We start from the raw sequence: 22,099 nt of genomic DNA on the forward strand, positions 1-22,099 counted from the left end.
TATTAATAGATTTAAGGACACCCTAAAAAAATTAAGGAATAAATTATGGTAATTCTAGCTATAGGAAATAATTTCATGGACAAATGTACTAAAATCTTATTTGAATAAAGTGATTGGGAAGAGTTGATACATTCCCTTGCTAGAACTTATCCTACTTCACCTTAAGTTCATATTAATTCATCCATAAAATATTTCCCAAGGGTATGGATTAGGTAGAGATGCAGATGTTTCAATTGGCAAGATGAATAAGAGAACTTAATATGACTTGCTACTATATTGAGGAGAAAGGACATGGAGTCTATTCCTATGGAAGCAAATTTTAATACAAGGTAAGAATATCAATTATGAAATAATTTGTAAGAATAAAAATCTATTCAACATTCTAGAGCTTGCGATGGGTTGCATGTCCCCATTTTTTGTACTCCTGCTTTACACCTAGTTTATTGGTTGTTGTTGATTGTATATGTTTATTTCTTTTATTATAATTGTGCCTTTCATTTTCATTCCTTGTAAAAACTAGTTTTCCTTTAATTAAAAAAAAAAACCAAAAATGAAGGTGCCAAAGGGAAACATATATAATAAAGAGGAAAATCATTCTCATGCAAGCACCATAGAAAAATGTGAAGCTACCTTGTGATGCTAGATAATATTTTATAATCTAGTCTATGTTACCTCTAGAATGACAACATCAAGAATCCTAATTAAAACAGTATTGAGGCTTTTTTTTATTAAAGAAAAAATGGTCATCCAACTAGACATGCTTGACTCAATAAATTTTGAATTATGTTTTTCACTTAAAATAATTAACCACATCATTGATATAATGTGAGAATGTGTCCAAAGATTTCACATTATTTGATAGCATTTTTGAAAGAATTAGAGGTGAATATTTTCTTGATCATATCCATTCATTTAATGAAGAGACTTGTATAGATGAGGTGGTAGTTGAGCAAAAGGCATCAATAAATTGAGAAACTATGAGAAAATCAACTATGAATTGTTACACCAAATTATATTATAATACATCGTTACATCAAAAATTCACGTTATGTCAATGTGTGCATGTTATGGAGGATTCGTGAGGTTAAGATATTGAAGTAGTGAGTTACTACAAGGAGTAATGTCATATAATGGATTGTTATGCCAAAATTTGGTTCAGTTAAAAGGTGTGCATATTGTGGAGTTAATTATGTTAGAATGAATCTTACAAATTACAAATATGTGAATAAGATATTTTCACAAGGGAGTACATAAATGGGTTCAATGGTGTCATAATTTTCCTAATTATATTTGTTAAAAAAAGAAAAAAATCCTAATTATAAAGGAAAGGACTTTGATCTCAAATTTTTAATTAATTTTAGAGTTTGATCTCTCTAGTAAACAATAAATAATATTGTAAATAACTATATTGAAAATTTTTTACCACTTCAAACATGAATCACATTCAAATTTAATCCATCATACATCTCAAACTTAAGCTTTATCATGCATCATCAAATATCAACATGTAATATAAGATCTAGCATCTAATAACATGAATAACACATAAACACATGATCAACACATAACACTAGATGTGATAACATAGAAACCCTACAAGGTGAAGGTAAAACTACAGTGGGGATGACACCAAAAAAGTCTTCATGATTGTAACAATAAAGTGTGGCTATTAGGGCTATAAAGTTTGATCACTTCTAACAATTTACCTTTTGAGGGATCTACCCCACTAAGAGCTTACAAGAATGTTAAGTCTACCTTGATGAAAGGATTTTTATATAACAATAAAGTGAGCACTCTGTTAGGAGATTTACAATAGGTTTGTTAGGACCAATTTGTTAAGAGATTCACTTGATATAATGGTTAGAATGTAATCAATACCATGATCCTTCAATTCTCATTTAATTTTTGATGATAGGTCTTCTCTTTCCAATATTTACTACTCATTCGCCTTAGTCCTTCAACCTTTGGTTCACATTCAACTGTGGAATCCTCTCTCTAACAACTTCAACAACACAAAATTCTAGCTTAAACCCTTCTTTTAAAACCATTTAATGAAGTTCCTAGATCTTAACCAATGATTAGGATTCATCATTTTTTCTCTTAGTCATTCCATTTTTTGAGTGATTGAATATACAACATAGGGATTAATGATCTGAAGTTATAGGGGTAATTACCTCCATGATTAACTCCTCAGTCATAAAATCATGTTTCCAACTCATAAAAATGGTTTACATATGAGTTGTTCCATTCCAAATAAAAATAATTTTTTTGTGTTACTCGGCTCATATAGCTTATGGTACTCAGTTGTGCTTGTTCTTTCATGTTGTCCTATTTGCAATGAACTTGACTTGGCCATAATTGAATCTTCCTTCTCAATTTCTCAGCACATGTTACCTCCTAAATCATTCAACAACTACTGAAATAATTGATGACTATGGATTGCTCAGTGAAGCTTGTGCTCACTATGAACACACTAAACTTATTCACTAGGCTACTTGATAGCTCAGCCAGTATAGTGGCTTTGTCGCAGTGATGACTTCCCAACATTGCCTAGTAAATGACTATGTATTTCACATTAATAGACAAGTGCCTTTAGTGTCAACACTCATAGGGTTGAGTCAAGGCAAAGATATCATAGGAAGAACAATATATGTGTGTGCAAAGTTTTCATTTCCATATTTAATATAAACTATTCAGAAAGAAAATGGGCTTTTCTACTTTATCATGTTGGTCATTATAAATAGTACTCCTATCTACCACTTCCCCCTCCCATTGTATATTTTTGTGTTATTAGTCAAGTATGACCATTAGTGGACATTCAAAGACTTCATAGGATTCTCTTATTTGATTAATTGTGCAAGTTTAAATATTAATATATTTTATTTTAGAGTTTTGAAAATTAAATAGCTTCAAACTCTGGATAGTTAGATAATTACCTTTTTCCATGGGTTATATAACTTTGTATGGTACAAGTTAAATTGATAAAAAAATGATTTAAGACATTTCATTTTTTTTACTAAAAGCTAGACTAAATATTTTTCATAAATTGATTCTAATATTAAAACACTCACATTTCAACTTTACATGATATGCACGTATGATTATTCATAGAAATTAATCATAATTAATCTACAATACATTTCAATATGGAAAATGAGTTTATAATTTTTATTCATTTTTAATCATTTCGATGATAATTTGTTTTACCATTTTCTATCATTGTACAAAAGAATATATTGTTATCAGCTCTTTGTTGCACACACACAAACACACAACTACTAGTTTAATTAAATATGATAAATCAATACATATTTCCATTAGTTATGTGATACTTTAACTAAATTTAAATGAAATATAAATAAAATATTATTAAGAATGTTATTAATTAATTATTAACTTATTAGATAATATTTTAACTCAATTCATAGAGTTTTTCTGATATACCTTTCACATCGTACCTAGTAATCTATCGTAGCCAAAATAAATTTTTTAAAAGCTAAATTTTTTAAAAAATTATATTTTACAAATATCAAGATAATAAACACAAAATATAAGAGACAATTCACATATACAATATTATCTATATCAATATGATCAACAAAAACACTAATAAGTAACCTTATATTCCACTGAACCATAAAAAAAACCTTATATTCTACTACACATCAATATAAAATTAAAATGTGATATCCATAGATCCCATAAAATATCTATTTACTAATTCTTGGAAAACATTGGAAGCTTTCATAACTATTAAAAGTCAATCACAAAAAACACCAGGGAACTTGTAGAAACATCAAGCACTAGAGAAGATCACTAGAGAATATGATAGAGCTCAAATTACCAAACATAAAAACTTGTACAAGGAAGTGGTGGATATTTTCTTGAATTCAAGGGTAGGTTGGCATTATTAGTGTGTGGTGAGTGAGGATGTTGACACTCGTAGGCATGGCAGCTCTAAAGACTTCCATCATATCCAAATCCTCTTCCACGCTTCATTGAAAACAACAAACAAACTGGGCCAACTGAAAATCCATGTTCCAACTGCCATGCCTATACCTGGGCATCCTCTCCTTCCTACCCCAAGTGGCAACATATCAAAAAAAGTCCTTTTCATTCATAAGATAAATTTTTTACCCATAAATCTCTCTGGCCTGAACTCCAGAGGATCTTCCCACAATGACAGGTCTCTTCCTATAGTCCAAGCATTAACAACAAGCCTACTTTTCGCAGGAATGAAGTACTCACCAATGGTACAATATTGTGTCAATTCATGTAGTATTCGCTGTTGGGATAAGGTGACTCAGCCTTACCATGATTTATTGCTTTATTTATGCTTTCATGAAAAGTTGCTAAATAAAACTTGATTCTTCCACAAGAAAAGACTGGGAGTAGAAAAACATAAATCTTCTATTTTTTGGTGATTTATTCTATTAAGCTTTGTTTTTATGCAAAGGTGTGCATAAGGAAGTTTCTAAAATAAATTATAGATGTGTTGAATGTAAACGCTTTAGAAACTGTTTCCTCTTGTACAAAAACTCTACAAGTACAAGGCATCATTGTAGAAAATGATGTGAGGGTGAGCATTGTTTGAAAAGCATTGTTACACTACTAGAATTATCCTGGATTTGATATCATAGCTGAATACTCTGGAGAGTTGTGGCTCTATAGATTGTATTGTAAATGTTGTTGCTGACAATACAATTGAGTTTGGCTTTGGAGTGGTAGGATTTTTCCTCAGAAGGGTTTCCCACGTATATCTTGTGTTCTGTGTTTATGAGTTGAATCTTTCTGTATGTATTTATTTAGCTTGCAGTAGTTTAAGGTTTTGTGAGATAAATTTCAGCATCATCTCTCCTATTAGATTCAGCATTTGGAAGCATTTGTGCACTTAGGCTTCCTTTCATCAACGAAGGTACTATTGTGTGCAACCTCAGCGCCTCCTTTATAACACAATGCAAGTATTCCATGCTACCTATATCACTCTCAAACACAATCCTCTCTCTACCTACCACTGATTCTATTTCATCTTGCATTTTCTTGGCCACAACGGGGTATTTCAGAACCGCACTCATTGCCCATTTTGACATCGTAGCCGTAGATTCAGTTCCAGCAAAGAACATATCCTGCATAAATGTATTAGTAATATTAGATTTCTAAAATTCATATCAATACATTTTTTTCTTTTGAATCTGACTGTAAGGTAGATTTTAATAACCATATTTGGTATCATATAATATGATCTATTATCATCAGAATATGCTGAGTCTTAAATATCACATACTAAAGGTAAAATTAAGCAGTGAATTAACATGGCTTCTTTTGGAGAGGTCATTAGTTCAAAACCTCGCATTATCAATTTTAAAAAAAAAGGATAAAATTAAGCTTTGATAAAAAAAAGTCATTAGCTTTGATTGTATTGTGAAACAGAAGTAGACATATATAACATACTAAAACGATGAAGAAATAACTGTACTGATTGTATTGTGAATCAGAAGTAGACATATATAACGTACTAAAACGATGGATTTGATGTTTTCTTCCTTGATTGGCACTCCATCGAGGCTCTCCATCTCCAAGAGAAGGTCAATGATGTCTTTTGTATCAGACTGCCGCTGCCCCTTCTGTTGCTGGTGCTCCTCTATTATTTTACTCATCACTTGATCGAAGCACTTGTGCACCTTTTTCATGCGCCCCTTCACTCCTTGCAAGTCCATCCAGTCCAAGCAAGGAATGAATTCCCAGATATTCACAGCTCATGCTGTAACCGCGGCCTCTGTAGCCATCATCTTTAACTCTTCGGCATGACCACCCTCGTTGGTGTCACTGTCAAGAGATATTCTCGTACCCGCCAAGATTCGCCACATGACTGCCTGGGTAAACGATGCAAGCAATTGGTTGAGCTTAACCGGCTTCCTTCCGTGCTCAGACTTTTCTCACACTGAACGAACAAGGAGAAGCAATTATTCCTCTCTTATATATATACATCTGAACTACTCGATCCTCTTCTCGTTAAGCAATTCTACCACGCACAGCTTCCTCATGTGTCTCCAATAAGTCCCGTATGGTGCAAATACCATGTCCTTGTCATTGTAAAAGAGGTATTTCCCTGCAGCAGTTGGACATCGGCTTGCAAAAACTACATCATGGGTTTTCAAGAACAATAGTGGGAACAGAACCAAATTTCAACAGGATGATGGGTCCCTATTTCTTCGCAAGTTCGTGAAGGTCAGGATGAGGAAGCTTTCTTAGCTGGTTCGGATTTCCTATCACGGGCCATGCAATCTCTGTCTCAATCCTGATTCATTTTTCCTTTGCACAGTAAATCTATACAAAACCCACAAGAAAACAACGAATGCACATACCGTAGTAGTTGTTGGAAATTCAGAATAAGAAACCATATTAAACCAAGATGCAAGGAACACAGAGAAAGAAAGCATACTGAACAGAGATGCAAGATACTCTCTCTCTGATCTCTTTATGCTAAGTTTGTGATGGTGTTGCTATCATTTTGTTTGTTTGATTCAAGATAGATGCGACAGTGTCAGTAAAATGCGGTCTAGATTGTAGTTTTATCATGCATGCGCTAGTTTTAATATATTTGCTTACAACATAATTTGATGTACAGTATGCATGCTATTCAGTATGTCCAGTGATTTGATTCCAAAACGAATGATGTAGCTCTTTAATTTGGTTGGATTAGCTTAGATAGCTTGATTCCTCTGTTGACCACTGTAATTATATAGAAAATAAAATAGATATAGTTAGAATTTAATATGGTGGTGAGGGAAACGTGTTTTAAGAAATTAGGCCCATGTTGCCGCCACATGATTAACGGCTTGGTTTTAGTATACTTTATTTACAGTATAATTCGCTGTTCTGTTTGCCCGATATTGAACGTTTGTAGGTAATTGCAAAGCGATTCCCATAGATTGATTCTTTTGGATGGTTTGGATTATGTGACCACAATAATAATCTAGTTTATATTAGCAATCGCATCTTAGTATGCAATGGGTATGTCAAAAATGTGAGGAAGTTCAAATAACTATTTATTCCTTTGTGCTTATCTCCTTCTCATCTTTTCTAAATCTCCTTGTCTCTCTATCAATCAACCTCACCATCTATATATCTTCCTATCTCATTCTCTTTTCTTTATATATTACTATCTTCCATCCCCATCTCTATCTACCGCAGTGACCTCAATTATGGAGTATATTTTATCACATGATCAACACGTAATAACCCAATAATTTGACAAAAGTTGTACAGTATTGTTGATGGGTTATATTTGAACATATTACATTTTAACAACCCTTAAATATGTCAAGTAGGTTGTATATGCATGTTATACTTTTTATTTGACTTGTACAATTCAGAATCACAATTTTGGAGGTGGATAAAAAGATAAAAATGGGCACATAAATGGAGAGATGGAAGTACAAAAAGAGAGAGAAATAAAGACATAGATAGGAAAAGATAAATGTGCAAAGAATGAGAGATGATTAGGCATGGTGATGTATAAAGATAGAGACAATACGTGTTTATATGGTTTTCTAGATATATCTTTCCCCATCTCTACCTTTATTTATTGTTGTATTTAAATAGATTATACTAAATGTGAAGTCAACAAAATACACACATTTTGTTTCTTCTGCTCACCATATGTAATGACCCCATCTTTTAGCCTTCACATTCTACAAAGTCCAAGTGGAGCATAAGAGGAAATTAAATTAATTTTTTATAAAGTCATTAAATAAATTAAAATTAAAAATTAAAAGGTGACTTATATTGAATTAATTTAATTAATTATTGTATTACAAGGGATAAGCTTCTAGAGTGTTTATTAATTATTGAATACTTGGAAGCGTGTAGTAATTTAATTTTCTAGAAGCACAATTAATTATTGTATTGAAAGGGAGGAGTTTCTAGAGAGTGCAGTAATTATTAGAAGGGGGAAGCTTTGAGCACTTGCAATTAATTAATGGTTTAGTTCCTTCTAGAAAGGTGAAGGAAAAGGATAAATAGGGGTGAGAGTCTCATTGTTTACCATCGGATTTTTGTGAATGACATTTGATAAGAGCTTGGATGTGTGAGTCACATATCTTTTTTGGCAATAGGGGATGTTCATCCTCTCTTGTGACATTCTAGATGTCATTCCCTTGGGGTTTGGCCTTTGGAATACATTGCTTGTACTTGATTTAATCATTTTGAGAATTAACATAATTTAAGCATCGGTTCCATCTTCAGTTTGTATTAAAGAAATCTATTTCAGCATTTGGTTCAATTTTTGGGCATTTCTAGGGTGCCCATTACATTGGTATCAAAGCTATAAGTCCTTCCATCCTATGGAGATCTTCGACATCTATGTTTGAGCATGCAACAAGGGCTTTATAATTTTTGCAATACTAGAGCAAGACAAACTAGTAGGAGTTCAGACTTGCAGAATGAATAGGGTAGTCCATCCATGCAGAGGGACATACAATCTAGTCATACAAACACAAAAGAGACATTCTTTGAACAAGATAGTAGTATGGGTGTTCGAGATGATAGGAATACCGGTCCAGATCAAGAAAATGTAATGTTTAGGTTATTGGGTACATTAGAGGAGGGGCAACAGATGCAACAGGAGCAGAATAGGTGAATGGACATGATGTTGCAGCTAATGGCTAAACAGATGGACATCAATATTAATCCAAGTGATGCCAATAATGGAAACAAAAATAATAGGGGCAATGATAATGGAGGCCAAGAAAACATTAATGGTAACAATGGACATGACAACAATGAAAATGAGGTCAATAACTTTGGACATGTTGCACACCTAGCTCTAACAACCAACTTGAGACCTCTTCCACCTACCTTTCCACCCAAAGATCTAGTTCAACCAATTAATGAACTGCAAATTATAAAGTTACAGGATTAGATCAGGAGGGATTCAAAGGCTAGTGGACTAGAGTTGCAGGCGGAGATTTCTCTTGGAGATTACTTGGACTTGAGGATGAGACACATGCCCAGATTAGGAGGATGATGTAAAAATATTGAGCTGAGAAAAAAAGTTGGAAAGCTTTCTTTACCTTATTATGATGCTTTAGGGAAGATGACCACACAAGCTTGGGTGTAGAAGATGGATACATACTTGCAACTGAATCATATGCCTAAAGAGGAGGCTATAAAGTATGTGGCCATTCACTTGGATGGACCTGCACATGACTGGTGGCACCATGGCATGGTAACCTTGGGACATAATCAAATCACATCTTATGAGGAGTTCATTGAGAAGCTCATAGAGAAATTTGATACCAAGGATCCTAAATTACAGTTTAAGGAGTTGCCACAACTCAAGCAATGGGGATTAGTTGAGACGTATATCAATGAGTTTCAGAGGTTAGCTATGTTGGTCATAGATATTTCAGAGACGAGGTTAGTAGTGTTGTTTATTGATGGACTCTTAGAACCCTTGCAAGGTTGGGTCAAGGGTCATGACCCAGCTATGTTACAGGAGGCCACTAAAAGGGCTTGTGACTTAGCACCTTCTTCATTTAGGAGCAGAGTTTAGCACAAAGATTCTTATATGAAAAAGGACAAGGAGAAGGACAAAAACCCTTTTCACAAGGATGCTCAGCCCAAAAGAGATAAGTTGGATAATAACAACTTGAATGATTTAAGCAAGAAGAAGTTATGTTTTCATTGCAGAGAGCCTTGGGATTTATCTCATAAGTGTCCTCTCAAGGCTAAGGCAAATCAAATGGAATATTTCTTAGTAGAAGAGTCATAGTCAAAGAGGGAGGATCAATACTCTGATTCAGATGAGGATAGCACTATAGAGGAGAGAAGCATTCCTAAGGATGAGAAGTCATTAGCATGATTAACTGGGGCTTAGAAGGCAATCACATTTAAGGTCAAAGGTACAATCCAAGGGCAAAAAGTGATCTCACTCATTGACACTAGGGCTACAAATAATTTAATAGATGCACAATTGTTAGCTAAGAGAGGTCTATCAATTGAGGAGCATGCTGGATTTAGAGTTATGGTAGCTAATGCTGAAAAACTATTATGCACTTAGAAGATATCTAATCTTTGCATCAGGTTTGGAGATGGCTATGAGCTGGAAGATGAGTTCTATGTGGTAGACATGGGAGATTATGATGTCATCCTTGGCATGGTATGGATGGCTTTGCTAGTAGAGTTCACACTTAACATAGAAAAATTGCAAATGAAGTTTCAGCATGAGGGAAGAACTGTTGTACTTAGAGGATTTTCAAATGGGAGTTGCTGAGTAGTTTCCCTGAGGAGAATGTAGAGACTTTTTCAGCATAATAGCATAGAGTGGGTAGCAGAATGTTTCACTATGCCAACTTCATAAGAGCCACAGGTGAAGAGTCATCCACCAGATATCCAAGAGATACTTGACAAGAACACTAAGGTATTTGGCAAGATTCTACATGGGGTTCCTCCTGACAAGGGGATAGAGCATGTTATTGAGCGCAAGGAGGGAGCCAAACTAGTCATGATTACTCCCTATCATCATCCTAAGAAACATAAGGATGAGATAGAGAAGTCAATTAAGCAGTTGTAAAGAAGAAGGATGGGACGATGTGCATGCACATCGATTACATGGCATTAAAAAAGAAGACCATCAAGAACAAATATCCCATCCCACGAATAGATAACTTGATTGATGAGTTACATGGTGCATGCTTTTTTACAAAGAATGATCTATGGTCAGGGTATCATCAGATTAGGATGAGGGAGGAGGACATTGAGAACATAGCTTGTCAGTGTCACTATGACCACTTTGAGTTTTTGGTTATGCCATTTGGGCTAACCAATGCCCTTGCTACATTCTAGAGTTGCATGAATCAGGTATTCAAGGAGCAGCTTAGGAGATTTCTCTTGATTTTCTCTAATGACATTTTAGTCTTTAGTAAGACTTGGGAGGAGGATTTACAACATCTCAAGATGGTGTTGTCTACTTTGGTGGAAGAGTCACTATATGCCAAGGAATCTAAGTGCAAGTTTAGGATGACTAAGCTACTATACCTTGGGCATATCATCAGCGAAAATGGAGTTTGGGTAGATCCTGAAAAGATTAGGGCTATTTTTGATTGGCCTTCTCCTACAAATCTTACACAACTTAAGATATTCCTTGGTCTCTATAGATTTTATAGAAGATTTGTTAAAATATTTTCACAAATCGCTACACCCTTGACAGAGCTTACCAGGAAAGGGGCCTTTACATGGGTAGAGGAAACATAGAGAAGCTTCAATCATTTCAAGAAGGTGATGTCATCATGTCTAGTACTAACTCTACTAGATTTCACAAAGCCATTTGAGCTTCATTGTGATGGGTTAGGAGATGGGATTGGGGAAGTCTTGATGTAGGAGAAGCATTCCATTGTTTTTGAGAGCAGGAACCTTTGTGAAGTGGAGAGGTGCTATTCCATCTATGATCAGGAGATTTTGGCTATAATGCATGCATTGGAAAATTTTCAGTCCTACCTAGTTGGTGGAAAGTTTGTTATCAAAATTGATCACAACAGCATCAAATACTTCATCAGTCAATGTGATTTGGATGATAGACAATTGAAGTGGATTACGAAGTTACAGGCCTATGATTTTGACATTGAGTTTGTCAAAGGCAAGAAGAATATGGTGGTAGATGCTTTATCTAGGATACATCATATTTATGCTCTAGCTGAGATTACAGGAGACTGGAGAAATAAGATCATAGAAGACTATGCGAGGGACACTTGGGCTTTTGGAGTAATTGCAGGCACCATACATGATGATCATGATGTGGTGATGGATGGATTGACAAAGTTTTAGGGTAGGATATATTTGATTCCTTCATCATAGTTTAGGGAGGTAATACGAAAAGCATTTCACAATGCACCTATAGCTAGACATCAAGGGGTCTTTAAGACCTACAGGCAGATCTATGAGTGGTTTACATGGAAAGGGCTCAAGGATGATGTTCAGAAGCATGTTAGGGAGTGTGCAATTTGCCAACAGAATAAGGGAGAACACACATATCTTGCAGGGTTGTTACAGCCTTTACCCATTCTAGATAGGAAATGGGAAAGTATTTCTATGGACTTCATCATCGGGTAACCATGAGTACAAGGGAAAGATTTCATCTATGTGATAGTTGACTAACTGACAAAGTTTTCCTACTTCTTTGCTAATCCATCCACTTACATAGCAACATAGGTGGCTGATCTTTTCTTCAGAGAGATATTTAGGTTACACGGGCTACCTAGTTTCATTATTAGTGATCAGGATAGTAAATTCGTGAGTAATTTTTTGTAGGAACTTTTTAGGTTGTGTGGTACAAATCTTACACCTAGCACTAGTTATCATCCACCGACAAATGTGCAGATAGAAATTGTGAATAAATGGGTGGAAGGATATTTGAGGAACTATGTGATTGCACAACAAAGGGCTTGGGTCAAATGGCTACATATGGGAGAGTACTATTATAACACCACTTATCATATATCCATCAAGATGACTTGATTCATGGCACTGTACATTTATGAAGAACCTAGTTTCATGGATCTAGTTTTGGGGGATAGTAGAGTGCCCAAAGAAAAACACTTCTTGTAGGATAGTCAGGATATTTTGAGGGTGCTCAAGGAGAATATACAGCAAGCCCAAAATTAGAAAAATTATATGCGAACCAGCAGTGGATAGAACATAGTTTTGAGGTTGGGGATATGGTTTACCTATGGCTACAACCATACAGATAGTCATCACTCAAGAAAAGTAGAGCAAAGAAGTTGAAGCCTAAGTTTTATGGTCCCTACAGAGTGATTCGCAAGGTAGGTGAGGTTGCTTATGAGATTGAGCTTCTAGAGCTTAGTTAGGTACATAATGTGTTTCATGTGTCAAGGCTTAACAAAGCCATCGGTCAGAGATTTTCTGCTTCAGTAGAATTACCACCATTAGATGAGGAGGGAAAGCTCGTATTAATTCTCGAGGCTATTCTAGATACTAGGGAAAGGACTCTATGAAGCAAGTTGATTAAAGAATATTTAGTCAAATGGAGATAGTTGCCAGAGGAAGATGCTACTTGAGAGAGTGAGCAAGTGCTATAGCAAATAGGATTGAGATTGCTTGAGGACAAGCAATTTCAAGGAGGGAAGATTGTAATGATCCCATCTTTTAGCCTTCACATTCTCCAAAGTCCAAGTGGAGCATAAAGTCACTAAATAAATTAAAATTAAAAATTAAAAGGTGACTTTATATTTATTTAATTAAATTAATTATTTTATTACAAGGGATAAGCTTCTAGAGTGTGTATTAATTGTTGGAGAGGTGGAAGCCTCTAGTAATTTAATTTTCTAGAAGCACAATTAATTATTGTATTGCAAAGGAGGAGTTTCTAGAGAGTGCATTAATTATTGGAAGGGGGAAGCTTCTAGCACTTGCAACTAATTAATGTTTTAGTTCCTTCTAGAAGGGTGAACGAAAAGGATAAATAGGGGTGAGAGTCTCATTGTTTAGCATTGGATCTTTGTGAATGACATTTGATAAGAGCTTGGATGTGTGAATCACATATCTTTCTTTGCAATAGGGTACATTCATCCTCTCTTGTGACATTCTAGATGTCATTCCCTTGGGGTTTGGCCTTTGGAATACATTGCTTGTACTTGATTTCATCATTTTGAGAATTAATATAATTTCAACATTGGTTCCATCTTCAGTTTGCATTAAAGAAATTTATTTTGGCATTTGGTTCAATTTTTGAGCATTTCTAGGGTGCCCATTACACCACAACCTTACAATCTTCATCAAATGACATTGGATTGGCCAAAACTAAAGAAAGTTTCAAGGCTTTTTAAAGGAGTGATGTTGTGTAGCATAATTGAAATGCTTCTTTGGGATTCCCTCATAACACACTTACATTGTAAGTATGTTTTAATGGGCTTTCCCACTACACTTCCTAGTGAATAAAACTGTTGTGGATAACCCAAGTAAAGTAAGAAGTTGTAGGTATAGAAACTGTGTAAAGAAATCGTTTCTCAATTAACAATTGCCTCCACAAATTACTACCATGGCTGATCACTTTTGTCCAAGCTATGGAAGCGGTTAATAGAATTAGTTAGACTAATATAAATATTTAAATCAATAAGTATTTAAATGTCAAATCTCTTTGTGCATATAAAATATCATGCAATATTATCATGTTATTAATTTAAATGATCTTTAATCATAGATGCTTTAATTGATAACATAAATGTATATTAATCTATATTATTACACTATATGTTAATATCAATTTCATTTCTAAAATATTAATTTGATTTCTATTTAAGTCCAATATTAATATTTATTTTCTTTCAATTCATTATGCAACTAGAGATAAAATTATATATTTAATTGAATTATTTATAATTTCTCTCATCAAGTAAAATAGTTATTAACTAAGTGATTACAAAGTAAACTCCATCACAACTTCTCTTAAGGTGTAATAAAATTATAAATATTTATTTATTAACATCTCTCTTGCATTAATAAATATAAAATCATTTATATCCAACTAAGAGTTTAACTAGACTTAAAGAATCACTAATACTAACATTGACTTTATAAGTAAATGAATAATATTTATTTAATTTTCAAAATTAATAAATTGTTATTACTACTTTTCAAGAATATTTTTAATTTTTTTTAAAAATATTATAAAATTAACAATTAATCATTAAAAAAATTCTAAAAAAATAAATCCGAAAATTAAATTATTTTTTTATAAAATAAAATAAACATGCAATCACTATTTTCGCATTCCTTTGATCTCTCAAATCATGTAACCATAATATACAAAGTTTTTTTATCTTTAGTATATTTATTTTCACATGAATACATCAGTTTAGCTACAACATACTTTCCCCTTAATTAATCTTTTGTGTGTACCAATAAATTTTGTAATCGAATCATTTTAGATATAAGAAGAATATTTATCTTTATTTAAAAAATTCATGATAATCACAAGGTTTTAATAAAAAATTATAGTTGAAACCATAGATGTTCAATTTGTTGTTTTCCTCCAACTTTCTATAATCAAAATTTCCTTATATTATAAAGGGTTTTGAAAGAATACAATCATAATAATTTTCTACAATTTTTCCATAGTCAAGTTTTCTTGATTAATAAGTTTTCCTTTTCAAAATCTACAGCATAATTCTTTATGCAAAAATCAATATGATAAAGTAATAAGCATTATGCAAGCACATAGGAAGATATGAAGTAGATAGATCTTTTAATAAAATTCTACAATGGGTTTCCAACCCTACCTCAAAATCACAACTAAAATCTGAGACAATCTGTGAACACATGCAAATCCAAACCCGTTCAAACTTTCAACAATTCTTTTGATCCAATTACAAAGTCACTAAATTTATTACAACAATAATAACTTTTAATTTTTGAATCCTCTCATGCACACTTAAAGAACTTTTCAAATGAAATATTCTTTTATTTTCTTTTCTTTCACTTTATGAATTAGTGCAAACACTATTTAAAGTGTAGTTTATTATTTAATTTAATGATAATAATGAAAGTTTATTGTTTAAATGCAACTCTAATTTAATTATTATTAAATAAATAATTATAATAAAATAGTATTAAATATTTAATCTTTTAATTCTTTTTTTAATCCTTCTTAAATTAGACTTTTAAATTAAATCTTTTAAACTGAAGCACACATTTAGTTAATTTTTAATTAAATATTATATCATATTATTTTAATTTCTTTTTAACAAATTTTCCAACTTAAGCCTTTTAAATTAAAAAATATATTTAATTACTTTTAAATTAATTAAAAATTCTCATATTTTAATATTTTCTTTTTAATCAAATAATATTTAATAATTCTCAATATTATAAGATTAACCCAAGCAAATACATCACATAGCCAAATCCACATAAAAGCAACATTGACAAAACTCAAAATTAAATAGCAAAGGGAAAGATAAACTCATGGGTTTAAAAGGGGTGGAAAATCAAATGCATGCCCTCCTTCTTTGGACAAGTAATTAAGCTATGGCTAGGATTGGACCTAAACATTATCTCTCCATTCTTACTGTTAGATTGTGGTGACTGATCAGGAAAGTAGCCGACATCGACATGGTAGCCGACATATTATGGCCGACATATGGCCGACATGTTATAACCCTAAAGCGGTTTAATACTTGTATAAAAGGGGCTTAGGGTTGGGTATTTTTTTGATGTGTGGTGATACGAAATTGGTTCTTGTGGCGGTATTGAGCTGTAAGGGATTACGGATTGTAATCAGGTTGTAATCACTGGATTGTAATAAGATCGGACTTGCTGTTTGGTGGACGTAGCCTAGGGATTCGGTGAACCACGTTAAATCTTGGTGCCTTGTGTTCTTTTCTGTGTGTTCTATTATTTTCTGTTATTGGTTATATTTGCATGTAGTTTTTATTTCTGTCCGTGGTTTATCCTAACAAGTGGTATCAGAGCCTGGTTTTGGCTTGGTCATGGGTTCAAATCTCCCCGGTGCCTGCCCGACCCGCGTAAGCACCTGGTATGCGCGTTGAGGGGGAGATTGTTGGGTGATGCGACGCGCTCCCCTGCCCACAGGTGGTTAATTATGTGGTGTTCCATGTTCACTAACAGTCATGGCTTTTGGTGCAACGGCAAATGGGCCCTACAATTGGTATCAGAGCCTAGTTGTTTCTCAGTTATCCTCTGTAGGAAAGTCTCACGGTTAAGTGGGAGTCTCACGGTTGAGTGGGAGCAATGGCAGATGATGGTAAGCTGAGGGTTGATAGGTTTAATGGGCAGAACTTCCAGTTATGGAAGATGCAAATGGAAGACTATTTATATCAGAAGGATTTGTGGAAGCCGTTGGAAGGAAAAGCCAAGAATCAGGGAACTATGTCAGAGGCTGAATGGGATCTTTTGGACAGAAAGGCACTCGGAAGCATTCGGTTATGCTTGGCACCATCGGTGGCATTTAATATTACAAAAGCAAAGACGACAGAAGATTTGATGAAAACCCTAGCGACACTGTATGAAAAGCCCTCCGCTTCAAATAAGGTATTTCTCATGAAGCGTTTATTTAATATGAAAATGGCAGAAGGTGGATCTGTTGCAGATCATTTAAATGAGTTTAATACTATTACTAGTCAATTATCTTCTGTGGGTATCAATTTTGATGAAGAAATTAGGGCTCTCTTGATTTTGTGTTCTTTGCCTGAAAGCTGGAATGGCTTGGTAATGGCGGTGAGTAATTCTGTTCCTGGATCTAGTACCCTAAAATATGATGATGTGATCGGTGTTATTTTAAGTGAGGAAACTCGTAGAAAATCCTCAGGTGGATCTACATCAGGAAGTGCTTTAAATGCACAAAGCAGGGGCAGAACGACTGAAAGAGGAAGTAACTCTGGAAATCGTGGGAAATCAAGAGGAAAGTCAAAGGGGAGGAGGTCTCAATCGAGAGGACCAAATGATTGCTGGTACTGTGGGAAACCAGGGCACAAAAAGAAAGATTGCTGGACTCGAAAGAAAAATGAAGGAGATAAATCAGATGGAGACAAAGAGGCAAATGTGGTAAGTAACAAATCCGAAGAGGATGCTTTGCTTCTGTCTTTAGAGAGTGTTGATGATTCATGGGTTTTAGACTCTGGTGCTTCTTTTCATGCTACACCTCATAGAGGTTATTTCATTGATTATGTCCAAGGGGATTTTGGGCTTGTTTATTTGGGGGATAATGAACCCTGTCAGATTGTTGGAAAGGGAAAAATTAAGATTAAGTTGCAGAATGGGAATCATTGGCTACTACATGAGGTAAGACATGTTCCAAAACTAAGTAGAAATTTAATTTCAGTAGGGCAACTCGGTGATGAGGGTTGTGTAGTTACTTTTAATGATAAAAATTGGAAGGTTTCAAAAGGTTCCCTTGTAGTAGCAAAAGGTGTGAAAGTAGGCACCTTATATCTTTGTACAGGTCATATTGTTCCTTCTACTTTGATTGTTTCAGAGAAAAATTAATATTCAGGAACAATTACTGCAGATGAGCAGGGAGAACAAATAGCTGCTGTGGATTCTGATACAGCGCTGTGGCACAATAGACTTGGGCACATGAGTGAGAAAGGTATAAAAGTACTTCATTCAAGGAAAGTTTTACCAGGTCTAAAATGTGTGAATATGGATTTCTGTGAAAGTTGTGTGTATGGAAAACAAAAGAGAGTGAGTTTTGTAAAGACAGGGAAGGAAAACAAAAAGGAGAAATTAGAACTTGTGCATACAGATGTATGGGGACCGGCTCAGGTATCTTCCCTTGGTGGCTCTCATTATTATGTTACATTTATTGATGACGCAACTAGAAAAGTATGGGTTTATTTCCTTAAACAGAAATCTGATGTATTTCAAACTTTTAAGAAATGGAAATGCTTGGTTGAAAATGAGACTGGTAAGAAATTAAAATGTCTCAGATCTGATAATGGTGGTGAGTATTGCAGTCATGAATTTGAAGATTATTGCTCCACTAATGGTATTCATAGACAAAAAACTGTTCCAAGGACTCCACAGGAAAATGGAGTGGCTGAACGCATGAATAGGACTATAATGGAGCGCGCAAGGAGCATGAGGTTGCATGCTGGGTTGCCCTTACACATGTGGGCGGAGGCTGTCAATACTGCAGTATATTTGATTAATAGAGGTCCCTCTACTCCTTTGGGCTGTGGTATTCCAGAGGAAGCATGGACTGGTAAGAAGGTGAGTTATTCTTTTCTCAAGACCTTCGGTTGTGAAGCTTTTGCTCATATAGACTCTGAAAATAGAACCAAGCTAGAAGCTAAATCAAAGAAATGTGTCTTTGTTGGATATGGCATTAATGAATTTGGTTATAGGCTTTGGGATTTTGAAAATCATAAAATTATAAGAAGCCGGGATGTCATATTCAATGAAAAAGTGTTGTACAAAGATCTGTTGCAGCAACATGAGAAGAAAGAAGATGATTATGTAGTGCTGGATGATACTCCAAAAGCTGATGTTCCAGCCATTCCTCATGATGTGCAACAACCGCAACAACAAATACCACATACACCAGTGAATGTTAGACGGTCAACAAGGCCAATTAGACCTCCACAAAGGTTTTCTCCCTCTTTGTATTCTATTTTACTTACTGATGCTGGTGAACCTGAAAGTTATGATGAAGCTGTGCAGGTGGATACTAAGATTCAGTGGGAGTTTGCAATGAAAGATGAAATGGACTCTTTGCTGAAAAATAAGACATGGGATTTGTGCAAGTTTCCTGCAGGTAAAAAGGTTTTACAGAATAAATGGGTTTACAGGTTGAAAGAAGAGGAAGGAGGTAAGAAAAGATTTAAGGCCAGGTTAGTTGTAAAAGGATTTGCACAGAAAAAAGGAATTGATTTTGATGAAATATTTTCTCCTGTTGTTAAAATGACTTCTATTCGTACTGTTTTAAGTCTTGTGGCTACTGAAGATTTGCATTTAGAGCAGATGGATGTTAAAACAGCCTTTCTTCATGGTGATTTGGATGAAGAAATATATATGGCTCAGCCACAGGGTTTTGAGGTCAAAGGTAAGGAGAACTTAGTGTGCAAATTGAAGAAAAGTTTATATGGCCTGAAGCAAGCACCTCGGCAATGGTATTTGAAATTTGACAGTTTTATGCATGAGCATGGATATAATAGGTGTCATTCAGATTACTGTGTTTATTTTAAGAGGTTGGATGATGATAGCTACATTATTTTATGTTTATATGTTGATGATATGCTTATAGCTGGGTCTAACATGGATCATATTAAGGGGCTGAAACGCCAATTAGCACATGCATTTGCTATGAAGGATTTGGGGGCAGCAAAAAAAATCCTTGGTATGAAGATTTGCAGAGATAGGAAGAACAGAACATTGACGCTATCTCAAGCTGATTATGTTGAGAAGGTGTTGCAACGTTTCTCTATGGAGAATGCTAAAGCTGTCAGCACACCTTTACCTGGTCATTTGAAATTGACTAAGGAGATGTGTCCCAAGACACAGGAAGAGGAGGATAAGATGTCCAAGGTACCCTATGCTTCAGCTGTAGGAAGTTTGATGTATGCTATGGTATGCACTAGGCCAGATATTGCACATGCAGTGGGAGTCGTTAGCAGGTATATGAGTCATCCAGGTTTTGAACATTGGAATGCTGTCAAGTGGATTCTCAGATATTTGAGAGGAACATCCAATAAGTGTTTACACTTTGGGGGCTCTACTACTGATTTACAGGGCTATGTTGACTCAGATTTGGCTGGGGATATTGATACCAGGCGGAGTACTACAGGTTATGTCTTTACTGTTGGTGGGGCAGCCGTGAGCTGGGTTTCTAGGCTACAGAAGATTAATGCTCTCTCCACTACAGAGGCAGAGTATGTTGCTGCTACAGAGGCCGCCAAAGAGATGATATGGCTTCAGTTCTTCTTGGAAGAATTGGGACATCCTCAGAAGGATAATTTTTTGTTCACAGATAGTCAGAGTGCCATTCATCTTGCTAAGAATTCAGCTCTGCATTCTAAGACCAAACACATACAGTTGCGGTACCATTTCATTCGATCAGTTTTGGAGGATGGACAGTTAAAGCTGGAGAAGATACATACCAATGAAAATCCAGCAGATATGTTGACAAAGGTTGTCACAAGGGAGAAGCTGAACTCCTCTTCAGCTTCAGTTGGTCTTTTAGACTAAATGTGAATAACAGAACAGCAGAGTCTAGGGTGGTTTGATCCAGTGGGAGCCCCATGCGGTAGTTGTATTGCTACAGGATCAGTCTCCAAGTGGGAGATTGTTGTTTAGTGTGGAGCCTGATCAGTCCCCAAGTGGGAGATTGTTAGATTGTGGTGACTGATCAGGAAAGTACTGTACATACTTCATAAATAAAAAATTTTTTTTGGAAGTAGCCGACATCGACATGGTAGCCGACATATTATGGCCGACATATGGCCGACATGTTATAACCCTAAAGCGGTTTAATACTTGTATAAAAGGGGCTTAGGGTTGGGTATTTTTTTGATGTGTGGTGATACGAAATTGGTTCTTGTGGCGGTATTGAGCTGTAAGGGATTACGGATTGTAATCAGGTTGTAATCACTGGATTGTAATAAGATCGGACTTGCTGTTTGGTGGACGTAGCCCAGGGATTCGGTGAACCACGTTAAATCTTGGTGCCTTGTGTTCTTTTCTGTGTGTTCTATTATTTTCTGTTATTGGTTATATTTGCATGTAGTTTTTATTTCTGTCCGTGGTTTATCCTAACACTTACCATTGAGTTATTGTGATAGGGCACACTCATCCTAGCAATTTAGGGATGTCAATGACCATACCTACAAATCTATATAAAAGATGAGCATGTACATGTGCATATATATCTAACCTAAACATGAAATGGTGAGGAGTGGTACATCATGTAGATCCTGACTAGCATGTGACTACAATTCCCTCCCTTAACTATATCAGGCATGCCAAACTTAAATGTAAAATAGACACACGAACCATGCACATGCAAGTATGAGGTAAGTATAATAGTCAATCCTAAATATAAATAACATCATATTATCACATGAATATCTCATCATCATGAGCACATGTTAAATATATTTCTTAGACACGCCATATGACATCATCATAAAATTAATATCATGAACTAACTAACAACAATTTAAGCATCATCAGTGCAAGTAGGAAACTGTTACAACCTGATGCAATTAATTACCCAACATATAGAAGTTTTGAAATATTAGATAAGGGCTCACACATCTATAGAAGGGTCATATAGAACTTTAACAACTAATTCTATAGCGGTAGAAAAGGAAGGGTATTACACACCACTAAGAAAATTTTAAATCATTTGTCATGACAACATTTTGTCAGCACTGTTAGCTCTGGATGGTTGGGTGAACCCCAATGACATGACTATTTCATCAATAGAGTCACTAGAATATTCATGAACACCACACATCAAAGTTCCCAAAAGGTGCACTAAGCACATTTGAGCAACAATATTTGAGGGTCATAAATTAGAGCCCTTATTGTTTTGTTTGTTCATTGTGTTCAAGATTTGTTGGAT

General features: G+C 34.9%; 1 pseudogene; it reads right to left on the bottom strand.

Annotated features, from left to right (window-relative positions):
- Positions 1–4,820: 4,820 nt before the first annotated feature.
- LOC149563134 (cytochrome P450 750A1 pseudogene) lies at positions 4,821–5,717 on the bottom strand (annotated as a pseudogene).
- Between the last annotated feature and the right edge of the window lie 16,382 nt (positions 5,718–22,099).

The sequence above is a fragment of the Cupressus sempervirens genome, chromosome 4 (genome assembly GCF_028749045.1).
Source record: "Cupressus sempervirens isolate cs-2001-9-10 chromosome 4, ASM2874904v1, whole genome shotgun sequence".
Taxonomy (NCBI): domain Eukaryota; kingdom Viridiplantae; phylum Streptophyta; class Pinopsida; order Cupressales; family Cupressaceae; genus Cupressus; species Cupressus sempervirens.